General features: G+C 46.0%; 1 pseudogene; it reads right to left on the bottom strand.

The window, feature by feature from the left end:
- Window positions 1-12,131: 12,131 nt before the first annotated feature.
- Window positions 12,132-14,148, bottom strand: LOC100671542 (SERPINE1 mRNA-binding protein 1-like; annotated as a pseudogene).
- Window positions 14,149-14,435: the final 287 nt, after the last annotated feature.

Here is a 14,435-nt window from a genome sequence, read left to right as displayed (position 1 = left end):
ATTAGACACAAGGGCAGGTAGAGTCTCTGGGGAACTAGAGATTGAGCCCCATTACAGACAGGACACTCACAACCTCTAACAACACTGCCAGGCTCAGAAGAAGCACCAGGTGGCCAGCTGCCAAGCTTCCTGGAAGCAGAGAAATCCACTGGAGATATCTGAGGGGTGGGGCTCCTTCTTGGAGGCTGATTTGGGGTTTCTCTCCAGGAGTCCATGTGACTGCTATATTGTACATTTCTTTTGAGGCTTCACGTGACTTCGAATACTGCTCTTTCAGCTCATTGACAACAGTTTTCCTGGGCTGGACCAAAAACTTGTAACGATGTTCCTCTTTCTGGAGATTGCTGTTTTACCAATAATCTTTCTCCTCAGTCTCTGTTTGGTGAGTATCTTAACATACCTTATAGATACACTTCGAATCATGGATAATCAGGACAGAGTAGAGTGGCCAGTAGGGTTTCCAAGGAGCAGCAGGTGGACTGGAATGCCGACCTTTGGGTTAGCAACCTTAGCTCTTAAACACTATACCACCAGGGCTGGGTTTCTTTTGGTTTATACATATGCTTTGAATCATGAATAATCAGGAATTTTTATACTCACAGGTCTATTATTCGATTTCCCTTTAAACTACTAATGAGAACACAAATCGATGAGTGAAACCAAAGCTAAATTTGTACAACAGTCTCATCTTGTTTAGTGAAGAATCAGTGAACAAGACAACTATATAACTTCAATGAGAAAACTATTATTTGATAAATTCTTTCTATCAAAGGAATTAAATATTAACTCTTCTGGGGCCCCTTTCACACATTGATAGTGGAATTGTGAATTCTCACAACCATCCTGAAATGCAATGTAACACTGTCTACCCGAAGCCTTCCAAATACTCACACCCTTTTATTCAGCACAGTTACACGTCTAGTCAGTGCCCTAATGAAAGAAACACCATGTATCCAAAGACCTGGTGAGACCACATTCAAGTGGAACAGGATGGATTACAGTGAAAATGTGGCAACGAGCTAAATGACTCATGGTAGAGGGATTGGGGAACTAGTGTAAATCCTTACAGCGGAGGCAGCTCCTAAAAGTCATATGTTTCAAAGACATTTCAGAGCACAGAAAATGCTCTTAACATAATGTCAGGTGGAAAGACCCAGAAACCAGCCTTTCTATGTTGTGTAGAGAAGAATGTATATGTTTCTGCACAGAAAGAGTGAACAAATGCTTCAGAAAACACCACATAATGGAAGAACAGGACTTTCTAAAGGGTGCCGTAACCACCTCTGTATCAACTTCTTGACAGTTATTTCTGGGGCTCCAAACACTCAATTCTGTCCTCACTCCACCATTGAGGGTGGGGGCACTTTCCTCCTTTTTACCACAGGCTTGGTTGGACTCTAAGTGACAGGCCTAGGAGGGGCCTGGCTTCCTCTCTTCCTTCCTTACTCCTATGTATGATCGCAAAGTTTCTTGTGCACTCTGACTTCTCAATCTAGTTTTTGTTTTTTGCTTTTTGGTTGCGTCCTTTACCACCCCCTAAACTGTAGTGGGATCAGCGGGAGGGACAGAGGTTTCTGGCACTGATTCTCTTTTGAGACCTGGTGGAGGGGAAGGTGCCAGGTGTGGACACCCGCCTGCATCATTATGTTTCACCTTTTATAATTCATAGTGTTTTGGTCTGTCCTATTGAAGTATTTTAAAAATTTAACTGCTTCTATTCTGCAGGGTCAGCTAGCTTCAGCAGGGACCCTTCCTTGCCCAGAAGGATCGGCTACACGCTGCCCCATCAGATGGCCTCCATCAGTACCCATGGGCGGTGGGCCACCAGCTCCACCAGGATGTCTTCCCCAATCTTGGAATGACCCTTCACCATGCCTTCTACCACCTCCTCCCAGATACATTCCCAAAACTGGGCCAGGCCCTCCCCAACCTCCTCCCACCCGAGTTCCCAAACCTGGGCCAGACCCTCCCCCTCCTCCTCATCCCACCTGTGCTCCCAAACCTGGGCCAAACCCTCCCCCTCCCACCCGTGTTTCCAAACCTAGGCCAGACCCTCCCCCTCCTCCTTCCACCCGTGTTCCCAAACATCTGCCAGACCCTCCCCCTCCTCCTTGTCCCACATGTGCTCCCAAACCTGGGCCAGAGCCTCCCCAACCTCTTCCACTGGTGTTCCCAAATTCCGGCCAGACCCTCCCACTCCCCCTCCCTCCCGTGTTCCCAAACCTGGGCCAGAGCCTCCCCTTCCTCCTCCCAGCAGTATTCTGGATCCTTCATTACACCCTCCCACTCCTCCTTCTAACTCTGTTCCTGGACCTCGCCTAGACCCTTCCCCTCATTCTCCCTGCTGGCCTCCGAAGGCTTGGCCAGAGTCTCTACCTCCTTGTACACCCTGCTGTCCTCCCAAGCCTCCACCAGGGTGCTCACTTCCCCCTCCCTTCTGGCCTCCACCTCCTCTACCAGGCTGGCACCCTCCTCCCCCACCTGGCTGGCGTCCCCCTCCCTTACCCTTCTGGGATCCCTCTCCCCAACCCAGCTCGCTTCCCCTGCCTCCATGTAGCTGGCTTCCGCCTACGACAGGAGGCTGCCCTCCACCCAACCCCCCAGTGTGCCATCCACCCACTCCATCCAGCAGCCGTCCGTCCCCCCTACTTGGATGCTGCGACCCTTGTCAACCTGGCTGCTGTCCCTCTCCCCCACATGGCTGGGGCCCCCCTCCCCCTGGTGGGTGGGGTCAACCTCCCCCTCATGAGTTGGGTCCCCCTCCTCCACCCCAGTGGTATCCCGCTCCCCCACCCACCTGGGGGCCCAGTAACCCACCTGGCTGGCATCCCCCTCCATCCCTTGGTGTCCTCCACCTTCCCTGCCCAATCTGCCATAGGGGCCTCAGCAGCTGCCTCTGTAACCCAAGGCCTCTTAGGTTCTTAGCATCTACCATTAAAACAAAAAAAAGCCAAACTGGTTGCCATCAAGTCAATTCCTACTCATAGCAACCCTACAGGACAGGGTAGAAAGGCTCCAGAGAGTTTCCAAGGAGGGCCTGGTGAATTCACACTGCCAACTTTTGGTTAGCAGCCCTAGCACTTAACCATAGGCCCCAAGGTTCCCAATTGAAGTAAGAGGGACAACAGTTTTAAGGGAAACAGAAAGTGGCAAGTTTATTATCAGCGCAGATAAGGAGCAACGCAGGGTCTAGACCATGAGCTCCCCAAGCTGGTAACTTGGGGGTCTTTAAGGGGGAGACTAGTTCCGGGAATTATACCTCAGTCCCTTTAGCCTGCCCATTCTTGGAATTCCCCTCCCCTGTCCAAGTTTGGGAGTCTGTTGAGTAATCTTGGGTTGCATGTACTGGTAGATGGAACTTTCGCTCCAGAATGGGCTCCAGGTACAACGGTGGGCTAGTGATTGTGCACCCCTCCAGAGGAGGGAAGTTCTGAGGTCAGAATCTGCAAGAGCCTGGGTGGCTGCTTGGAGCTGATTCTCAAGGTGCAGCCTTTTGCCTTGAAGAATGTTACTAAGGGAGGCGGAGCCAAGAGGGCAGATTAGACAGACGCTTCCATCTAGCCCTCTTTACAACAAAGATCCGGAAAAACAAGTGAAATCAGTATATTTGTGACAAGCTGGGAGGCCTGAGCATCAAAGGCAAGCTTAGACAATGAACTGAGGGGCGGGGGAGGAACAGGCCATTCAGAAGTGGAGAAGAGTCACTGGACCTCCATCCCAGGGAGCCCTCAGGCACCATTTCCGGGTCCTACAGTCTTAGAGGGGCAGGGGTGATTGGTGTAGGTAATGGTATCTGGTTGCGGCAGGGGGTCACACTCTGAACAAGGCAGGGGGCTAAGAATCATCCCCCATGTGTCTCTGAGGAAAGCATGTCCCTGTTCCCTAGAGCATACAGATAGGTGGGTTCTGCAGACAGACCATGGGCACCCAAAGTTTTTGGTTGTAAGGACTGGGAGGTACCAGTTATCTTTGGACCTCTTTCGCGGGTGGCTGGGTGACCTGAGTGGAGCTACCAGTCCTTAGGATCATGATGTGGGTAGGTGAGGATCCTGTTTCATAGGCAAAGCAATGCTTTTCATTTTAGGCTATGTTGCCTCATAGCTTTCACATCATGCAACACCAGTAAGACCAACAGGCAGATAGGTGTTACAAACATCAGCAGGACCACCCATGGTGGACAGGTTTCAGTGGAGTTTCCAGACTAAGACAAAACAGGAACAAAGGCCTGGCAATCTACTTTCAAAACTTAGCTAATGGAAATCCTATGGATCACAACAGGGTATTTTCTGGTATAGAGTTGGAAGATGAGCCTTCTCAGTTGGAATGTGCTCAAATACATCATGGCCAAAACAATGGGCTTGAGCATAACAATGATCATGGAGATGGCACAGGACCAGGCAACACTTCATTCTATTGTCCTTGGGGTCGTCATGCATCAGAACTGACTCAGTGGCAGCTCACAGCAACAACAATGCTGCCTCACAGAGAATAGAGAAAATGATGCATAGCATTAGGTGGGCTACGTTATACTATGGGTAACTGTGATGGTTAAGATTGTGTGTCAACTTGGCTGGGGCATGATTCTCAGTGTTTTGGCAATCACATGATGTTGTGATCACTTCCCTGTTGAGATCTGATGCGTGATCACCCCCAAGATGGGATCTGCTGTGAGTAGCCAGTCAGTTCAAAGGAAGTTTCCTTGGGTGTGTGGTCTCCATCGAGTGTGGGGGGACATTCTGACATGGCTCAGGGCCTTTTGCCAGTTCTGTATCCTGCAGCTGGCTCCTGTTCATCTGACCTCCAGTTCTCGGGGCCTGAGCTAGCTGTTTATCTGAGGTCTTGCCTGCCGATCTTGGGATTCATCAGTCTTCACAGTTTGTGAACAACAGCCCTGCTCTCCAACCTGATGATCTTGAATTTGCCTGCCCCTTCAGTTGCGTCAATCAGGAGAAGCCTCCATTCTGACCCACGGACTTGGGACATTCCTGCCTCTACAATGGCGTGAGCCATTTCCTTGATATAAATCTCTCTCTCTCTATATATATACGTGTGTGTATATATATGCATGTATATATATATGTACATATATATATACATACATATATACGGCAATGGATCATATACATATATATGGAAAGCCTCGTGGCATAGTGGTTAAGTGCTACAGCTGCTAACCAAAGGGTCGGCAGTTTGAATCCACCAGGCGTTCCTTGGAAACTCTATGCGGCAGTTCTACTCTGTCCTATAGGGTCGCTATGAATAGGACTCAACTCAAAGGCACTGGGTTTGGTTTTGGTTTGGTTTATATATATTTTTTTCTTTATACATATACGTATATAAGGTATACGGGTTTTTCCTCTCTAGAGAACCCAGCCTAAGACAATAACAAACAGCTCTAGAGTCTTAGTGGCTGATAGCGAAGAAAGTTTTTTACCATGGGTCTCCTGGGAACTCTGCTCCATGTTCCGTCACCCTGGGACCTGGATAAAGCACGAATACCATGTACACACCTGTCATGTACTATTCTGATGGGAAGACAGGGTGGTCAGCTTCCCATCTGAAGGGTTCTGAACTGTTCTGCCTAGAGGTGACACACTTCACAGTTCACTGGCCAAAGCATGTCTTGTGGCTACATCCACCCTCCAGAAGTCAGGAGGAGGACCTGAGATACCTGGTGAGCCCCATGGAGACCCCTACATGGTGTTACCCTGTCTGGGGTCTGTGCAGGTGGCAAGGAAGGGAGTGGGAAATGGAAGGAAATGATAGCAGGACTGAGTCAGGTTGGATATGGTTCTTCCTTATCCAGGTGGAGTTTATCTCAGAGCTGCCCAAAACCATTGCTGGCAAGATCAAACAGAGTGAACCTCGGAAAAATGAGTTTGGGTAGATATAATCAACAAGTTAACTCAGGCCCATTGAGTGAACTTGGACACACCCCCAGCAGCCTCAGTTTCCCCAACATGGTCGGGGGAGTTGTGTTAAGAGAGTTGATTTCGAAGGGGATCAGGAGTGCCTAGATTCCTACATTTTTCTTCTTTGAAGTTAAATTCACTCACTGCCCCTCCTTCCCTGCTCTATCCCTTTGGGATTGGCCAAGTGAGTGCTGCGACTGGGGATAAGGGGTAATAAAATGCCACCATCACCGTCTACAGTGCCTTTGTTTTGCGAGCTTGTTCCATGCCTGGGCCTGTGCTAAGTCTTCTCACAACTTCTTCTGCCATCCTCCCCAGCCCCCAATCTGAGATAACCCCGGCCAGATAGGTTCTCCCTCCTCGATTCAGCACCATCAGGTGGCCCACTGTGGCCATTCCCATGGTCAGGGACACTGAGATTGGGAGGGAAATTCCAGGTGGCCCTAGGCTTTAGCTCTTTGGGCTCCTCTTGGCTCCACAGGAGGGTGAACCCAGGAGTGGCCCGGGAAGGGCTTCTGGAGGCTTGGCCCTCCCTTGGTGGCTGCACTTGCTGGCTAGACAGTCCAGCACCTGCCACCATCCAGTGGGTCTGTCACTTTGTGCCTGACAGTAACGCTGCTGTTGATGCTACCACCACAGCTCCTGGCCACCATGATGACTGAGGGATCAGGGCTCTCTGGGGACCCAAGTCCTCCCCAGGTGTGCTGCCCACTCACCCCTAACCAGGGCCCCAGAAGCCTTCCCCCTTGAATTTCCCTACAGAATTCCCAAACTCAACCTATGCCCAGGAATCCAGGACTCCCCCAAAACTCCCAACAAACTCCAGCTACTTGCCCCACCCCAAGGACACAGAGCCCTCAGAACCCAGCCCTCCCAAGGGACACCCACTCAATCACCCCTCCCAGGGACCCAGGACTCCCCCAGACCCTCCCCTGGAACCCAGGACCCTCTCTAGCCCTCCCACTCACTCTAGCCCTCTGCAGTTGCCCCCTGGCTGGGGGCCACGTGAACTGACCCTTCACTGCCTCCATCCTTGAGGCTGAAGTGGGACCACCAGGAGGACAGCAGAGGCTGAGAGAAGCAGGGGCAGAAGGGTCCAGCCCCACCTGAGGGAGGATGATGGACATACTGTCTAGTCTCACCCACCTCTGGAGTGGCTCTCGAGGAAGTCCCCGCTATGTCTGTGTGTTCCTGGGGTACACACACACAAACACACATGGTGAGAAGTGTACACACAACGAGCATGGAGACGTGCAGACAAGGACCACCCAGACACACCTGGGCAAAGGGTGCGGGCTCATGGAGAGGCTCACACAGACACACACTCAGGGCCACACTAGACGTCCACCCAGGACAAACTGCCACATGATGGGCACACGCACACACAGATCCACACTCAGGAACACCCAAAGGTGCAAATTCACACACACATGGATCCAGAATACAGATACTCCAACAAGGACACACATTCCCACACACACCACAGGCACAGAGGCACATGGATTACATGGATTTCCACAACTGACACACACCCTTTCACTGACAGATGCACAAACACACACACACACATATACAGAGAAGAGCACAGAGATACACACAACAGCCACACAGGGGAAAACAAAACACAATCAGTACACTCATAGACTCAGAAACTCAGACAGACACAGCCACACAGATTACACAACTGCACACAGACACACACACGCACAGTCCTTTGGTGCCACAGGACAGACAGACAGACCCGGCACTCCCAACAGAGGCCACTGCAGGCAAATACGGCTAAAGCTCAGACATGCCCTGCTCCACTGAAGCTGTCACAACAGGGAGTCCTTTCCTCGGTCCAAATTCATGCTCTGCCCAAGGCGCTGAGAGTGGCCAGGGCAGGGTAGATTTGAGAAGAGCCTCTGGGCCCGAGGTTGGGGCTCGAACCCTGTTAGGGGCCCTTAAAGTGGGAGTGGGGGGATCCTATGAAGCCTGGTGGATGAATGGGTCAAGGGAGGCCACAGGAACTATTGTTCATTTTCATAGGTGTTGTGATGATTAATTTTGTGCGTCACTCTTACCTGTGTGTGTAAATGTAAGGAAAGGCAAGTGGACTGTCCTAGAGGATCAACAGAGCAAATGCCTAGTTAATAAAGAAAGTATATCCCAGACAGGAGTAACATTACAAATAATGGGACCTTCGGAACACTACATTGCGCTCATGCCTACCCTCCACACAGATCAAGAGGCGATTGTTCCAACAGAAGAAACTGCAAAAGGTGTGCGGCAGGGTTGTATCCTTTTACCTTACTTATACAATCTGCACACTAAACAAATAATCTTAGAAGTTGGACTATATGCAGAAGACAGCATCAGGATGGGAGGAATACTCATTAACAAACAACTGACACAACCTTGCTTGCAGAAAATGAAGACGACTTGAAGCACTTGCCAATGAAGTTAAAGACAGAGCCTTCCGTATAGATTATGCCTGAATGTGAAGAAGAGAAAAATACTCACACCTGGACCAATAAACAATGTCATGATAAATGGCAAAGAAACTGAAGTTGTCAAGGATTTCACCCTACTTGGATCAACAATCAATATCCATGCAAGCAGCAGTCAAGAAATCAAAAAATGTATTGCATTGGGCAAATCTGCTGCACACGACCTCTTTAAAGTTTTGAAAACTGAAAAGTTACTTTGATGACTAAGATGCCCCTGGCCTAAGCCATGGTCTTTTCAATCACCTCATATACATGGGAAACTTGGACAATGAAAAAGGAAGTCAGAAGAAGAACTGATGCACTTAAATTGTGGTGTTGGCAAAAAATATTGAATATACTGTGGAGTGCCAGAGGAACAAACAAGTCAGTCTTAGAAGAAATACAAGCAGGAGGCTCCTTAGAAATGAAGATGTCAAGATCTACTTTGTTTTGCTTATTTTGGACGTGTCATCTTTTTTTTTTTTATCAGGAATGACCCATCGCTAGAGAAGGACATTGTGTTTGGTAACATAAAGAGGCCACAAAAACAAGGGAAACCCCCAAGGAGATGGACTGACACAACAGCCACAACAATGGACTTCATTATGTCGTATAAAGTTGCCGTGAGTCGGAATGGACTCCATGGCAAATAACAACAAAAAAACACAAACAACAACCTTTTAAAATACAGCACAGAGCAGAACTGCCCCACAGGGTTTCCAAGGAGTGCCTGGTGGATTTGAACTGCTGACACTTTGGTTAGCAGCTGCAGCTCTTAACTACTACGCCACCAGGCTTTCCTTAAAATATACAACAAATGATACATCACCTTCTTTTTAATTAAATGAGCAGATAGGATATTCTCATGTTTATTCTAAAAACTGCATTATAAACATAAAAGCATATTCAATGGATGTCAAGCTCAGATGTATGGTGATCAGGGCAATGCCCATACAAATTCACATATTATCCCAATAAAATATACATAAAATACCAAAGGGAGAAAGTGCCTCTGCTCAAAATGGAAAGCATATTTGTGCAAATAGATTACAACCTTTTATGCAACTCCTGAATGTGGGATGATATTTTAAACCAAGTGGAAAGAGTCAATAAAGCCGTCCAATAAGAAATCCAGAGTGTATATCAAGCTCCAGGCCTATGAGAAGGCCTAGCCCCTTGCTTACAGCAAATGAGAAAAAGTAACTTTGAAAGCATGTTCGGTGAATGTAAAACTTTCACAAGACATAAGAGTACATTTCTGAATTTGAAAATAAAGAAAAGTAAAGGAATGGGACATGTATGACTCACTGGATCCAACTATCAATTATTATGAGAATAGATATATTTTAAACAGGACATTATGGACATCCTGATTTCACCTTTGAAGTGAAGACATAAAAAAATTCAGTTTTCAAATCTTGACTTTTTAATAGAAAAAATGTATTTTCAATGAAAACATCCAAATTGCAGTCATTTGATTGGCTCTTAAATATTCTAGCAAATTATATCTTGTAGAAGATTCATCTTATAGAGTTTTAAGCTGTGTAAAATATCAATAGTTCGTACTAAAAAATATATTAATGTTCTTTGTTCATCAACATCTGACTCATGAATTGTGCTTTGTTGAATATTATCCCAACTTGGAACGAACGTTGGTAATTTTTTTTAAACATTAATGATCCCAATGGATCCTATGAAAGATGGTTCAGAAAGCTGAAATTTAAAATTCTTTAAGGTCATCAAAATCGACAAACACAACAATTATCTCCATTGAAAATGAGACAAACTAAGAATTACAGTTTTAAAATATTATTGATGACTATGCTTCCGTGGCAGCCCTGGTGGCACAGTGGTTAAGAACTAGGCTTCTAACCAAAAGGTTGGCAGTTCCAACCCACCAGTCACTCCTTGGAAAGCCCAGGGGGCAGTTCTACTCTGTCCTATAGGGTCGCTGTAGGTTGGACGCAACAGCAACGTTTTTGTTGTTGTTGTTTTAATGCTCTCATGAGGATTTCCATTGCCTTCTTACCTGCATGTTTTGCTGAGTAGTCTGAGTTTATTCTTTTTGGCTCTCCTTTGTAGGTGACTTTTCATTTATCCATAGCTGCTATTATAATTCTCTCTTTATCTTTGGTTTTGGCTAATTTGATTATGATATGTCTTGGTGACTTTCTTTTAACATCTACCTTATGTGGAGTTCGACCAGCATCTTTGATAGATATCTTTTCATCTTTCACAATATCAGGGAAGTTTTCTGCCAACAAATCTTCAACAATTCTCTCTGTATTTTCTGTTACCCCTCCCTGGTCTGGCACTCCAATCACTCAGAGCTTATTTCTCTTGATAGAGTCCCACATGATTCTTAAGTTTTCTTCATTTTTTAAAATTATTTTATCTAATTTTTCTTCAAATATATTAGTGCCAAGTGCTTTATCTTCAAGTTCAGGAATTCTGCCTTCCAGTTATTCAGTTCTGCTTCTCTGACTTTCTATTGCATTTACTTCTGTAGTTTTATTGTTAAGCTTCCAGATTTCTGATGGCTGTCTGCCTGTGGATTTTTCCAGCTTATTAAATTTTTCATTATGTTTCTGAATAATCTTTTTAATTTCTTCAATTGCTTTATCTGTGGGTTCCTTGGCTTGTTCTGCATATTACCTCATTTCCTTCCTGATGTCTTGAAGGGTTCTGTATATTAATCTTTTGTATTCTGCCTCTGATAATTCCAGGAATGCACTTTCACCTAGAAGATCCCTTGACTCTTTGTTTTGAGAGCTTGTTAAGGCGATCATGGTCTGTTTCTTTACGTGACTTGATAGACTGTTGTCTCTGAGCCATGTATAAGTTATTGTATTAGCTTATTTTATGTTTCCTTACTGTGTTGTAGCTTCTTTTTTTTTAAGATTTTTGTTTGTATTTCATAGATAGTGCTGCTGTTCCAACCTTATAATGTAAAGCTGCCTGCTTTCCAAATTCCAAAAATTAAAATACTCCCCCTCTCACCATACTAGCCAGTGCCCTTTGGTTTCTTCAGAACAAGGAAGGGTTAAAGAGTTGTTTAAAGAAGTACAATTTTGATTTGGGGACCTTTCAAATATACGAATCATACTGAAGGGCCAGACACTTATTTTACATAGGTTAAATATTATGCATTAGCCAAATCAAACTATTCCACTACTCTGTTGGAGGGGGAAAAAATCCATACCCATGTAACTACTTCACTCGACAGGATTTGTCTATCAACAATAAGCCTAAACAACTTTCACCTATAAAGTATCTAATTGGCTTTTTAAAATGGAAAAGTCATATAGTTAAAATCTTGAATCAAGTATAATTTGAACCTAATGAACCATGCATCACTGCAGGAGCAAGTGTTAATGAACCAATGTGCTCTGAATTTGTCCAAGTACTGATATTTTTCTATATAAAGATTTAGCATATATAACAGCTATCATGAGAATAGAAAAAAGATTTTTCCCAAAAAATGAAAATATTAAAACTGAGTCAAAATACATAAAGTAGTTAGTATTCCACACAGCATAAAATTTGACAAATCAAGTTTACATGTCTCAGCTGACCATGTGTGAAAATGCAAAGCAGGTATTAAAACCAATATTATGTCCATATTTAAAATCACTTTGGAATTGAGGGAACATCTAAATCCTTAATTAAAAAAAACAAATGAAGTGAAAGCTTTAAACTGGTACACACTGTTCGCACCTATATTTCAAGTTTGGAAATGCTTATTTGCAAGCAGCAATACAAAAGAATTCATGAACAATGCATAATCTCTAAAAATTATGAAAACATTCCTGTTACCAATACATTTCTAAATACAGAACTGACTACCATATTTGTTACTTCTGTGTAGCAAGAGAAGTTCATTTTCAAAACAGATAAAATTCAGTCTTTAGGTGTGAATGGTATGAATGAGTCTTTTTTTTTTTTTTTTAATTTCTTAGTTGTTTGGGATCCTTAAGCATGCAAAGCCTCAGAGAGGAGGGTCCACAAAGGAACCAGGGTTGTCTTATGACATCCAGTTAGGCCAGAGCTGGGAATGCCTCTGGGTCATCTACATCAGGGGCAGAAGCACTTGACTTGTCAGTCCTGCTGCCACGATTGGGACGTTCACCATGCCCACGTCCACCTCTTCCTGCCACCACGTCCTGGACAGCCAAGGTCTCCAAGGTTGATCTCCAGCTGGGACGTTATATCATTTGCTGGCTTCCGGAAATGATGATCCATGACCGAATCTTCAGCATGAGCTTCTTCGCTCTTTGACTTGTGAAGAACAAATCCCTTCTTCCGCTGCCCATCAGCACCTTCATTTGGTTTTCGGATATTAAATTCTACTTTTGCCCGGTCCTTATCTTGAATAGCCTTCCACTCATCCAATGTCATCTCTTTTGGACCCTCTTCCTTCACCTCTTCAACTTCGTTCTTCTTATTCTCAGTGTCTGCCACTGGATGTTCTTCACCTTCAGGTGATTCCTCAGTCACATTCAATTGATCCAAGTCAGTTAATTCATCTTTGACAGTCCCGCAGTTGTGAGATTTGCTACCTCCCCGTTTGTCTTCGTGTTTCAGGCCAGATCTATCACTTCCACTATGCTTATCAAATTCACATTTGCCATGAGAATCAAATCCATCTCCTCGGCCCATTCCACGTCCACGGCCTCCTCGACCTCTTCCAGGAGCACCACGGCCCCGAATACGCCAGTCAATGATTGGTCTATCAACTGAAAATTCTCCTCCTTCACCCTTTTCTTCAAGTGGATTTTCAAATCGTCTTTCCCGAGGTAGTCACCTTTCTGGTCTTCTATCAATTATTTTCCTTTCACCCTGAAGTTGCTGATCAGGTCTTCTTCCAACACGTCTAATTCCTTCTTTTTTAAGTGCCACGGGTGACTGCGTCTACTCTTTCTTGTCAACCATGCCAGCACTGGGAGGCAGTGGGTTCTTGCGGTCTTTCTGGGACTCTTTATGCAGCTGTTTGCCTGCCTCATAGGAGTTGGTCTGGGCTGCGGCCTGAGCTGCGCTCTTGGCCCCAGGGCCCCCAACACTGCCCCCGCTGGCTTCTTTTTTCTTGTTCTCCACTACCTTCAACACCTCGACGGGATCCGATTTGTCGTCAAATAACTGGTCGAATCGGTTGGTAACCACGCAGCCGAAGCCTTCCTGTAAGTGCCCAGGCATGATGGTGGCTGGGCGGCACGTTCCTCCACGGATTGCAGTGGGCTGCGCTGTGCCAAGAGTGCCTGCTTCAGCTCTTCGCACAAGATGGACTTTGTTTTGTTTTGATATGCCCAAATGGGTTGCTTGAGTGAGCTAATTTGATGATTTTTGCCTTTGGAGCTCTGACATCCTTTCCCCAGATGGCTAGAGCTGTTATCAGGTATATCAGTCTAGGAGTCCATTCACTTTTCTTGTATGAATTCAGCTCAGGTGTCCAGGTAGCTGATCATCAGTTGTGTGGTACAGGCTCTGTCCTATAGTCTTAGAGGGGGAGGGGTGATTGCTGTAGGTAATGGTATCTGGTTGCAGCAGGGGGTCACACTCTGAACAAGGCAGGGGGCTGAGAATCGTCCCCCATGTGTCTCTGAGGAAAGCATGTCCCTGTTTCCTAGAGCATACAGATAGGTGGGTTCTGCAGACAGACCATGGGCACCCAATGTTTTTGGTTGTAAGGACTGGGAGGTACCAGTTATCCTTGGACCCCTGTTGTGGGTGGCTGGGTGACCTGAGTGGAGCCACCAGTCCTTACGCCCATCATGTGGGTTGGTGAGGACCCTGTTTAATAGGCAAAGCAATGTCAAACATCAAACACCCACCTCTCCACTGCACAGCTGAAACGGTTTGAGTCTGCCGACAGGGGCCTATTTTCCTAAAATAGGTCCACACAGGTCCATGCAGAGGGGAAAGGTACTCAAAGTCCATGAACCATTTATGCCTGGATGGGAGATGCATCTGTCTTGAGCTCCCCCAGTTAGTGGAGCTGGCAAATTATCTTTTCCCCCAATGTCAAGTTTATTCCATTTCCAAGGCTGGGAGGATGGCT

This window comes from Loxodonta africana, chromosome 12 (assembly GCF_030014295.1).
Source record: "Loxodonta africana isolate mLoxAfr1 chromosome 12, mLoxAfr1.hap2, whole genome shotgun sequence".
Classification (NCBI taxonomy): Eukaryota; Metazoa; Chordata; class Mammalia; order Proboscidea; family Elephantidae; genus Loxodonta; species Loxodonta africana.
Note: the sequence above shows the minus strand (reverse complement) of the source record. Positions and strands in the feature narration are given on the sequence as shown.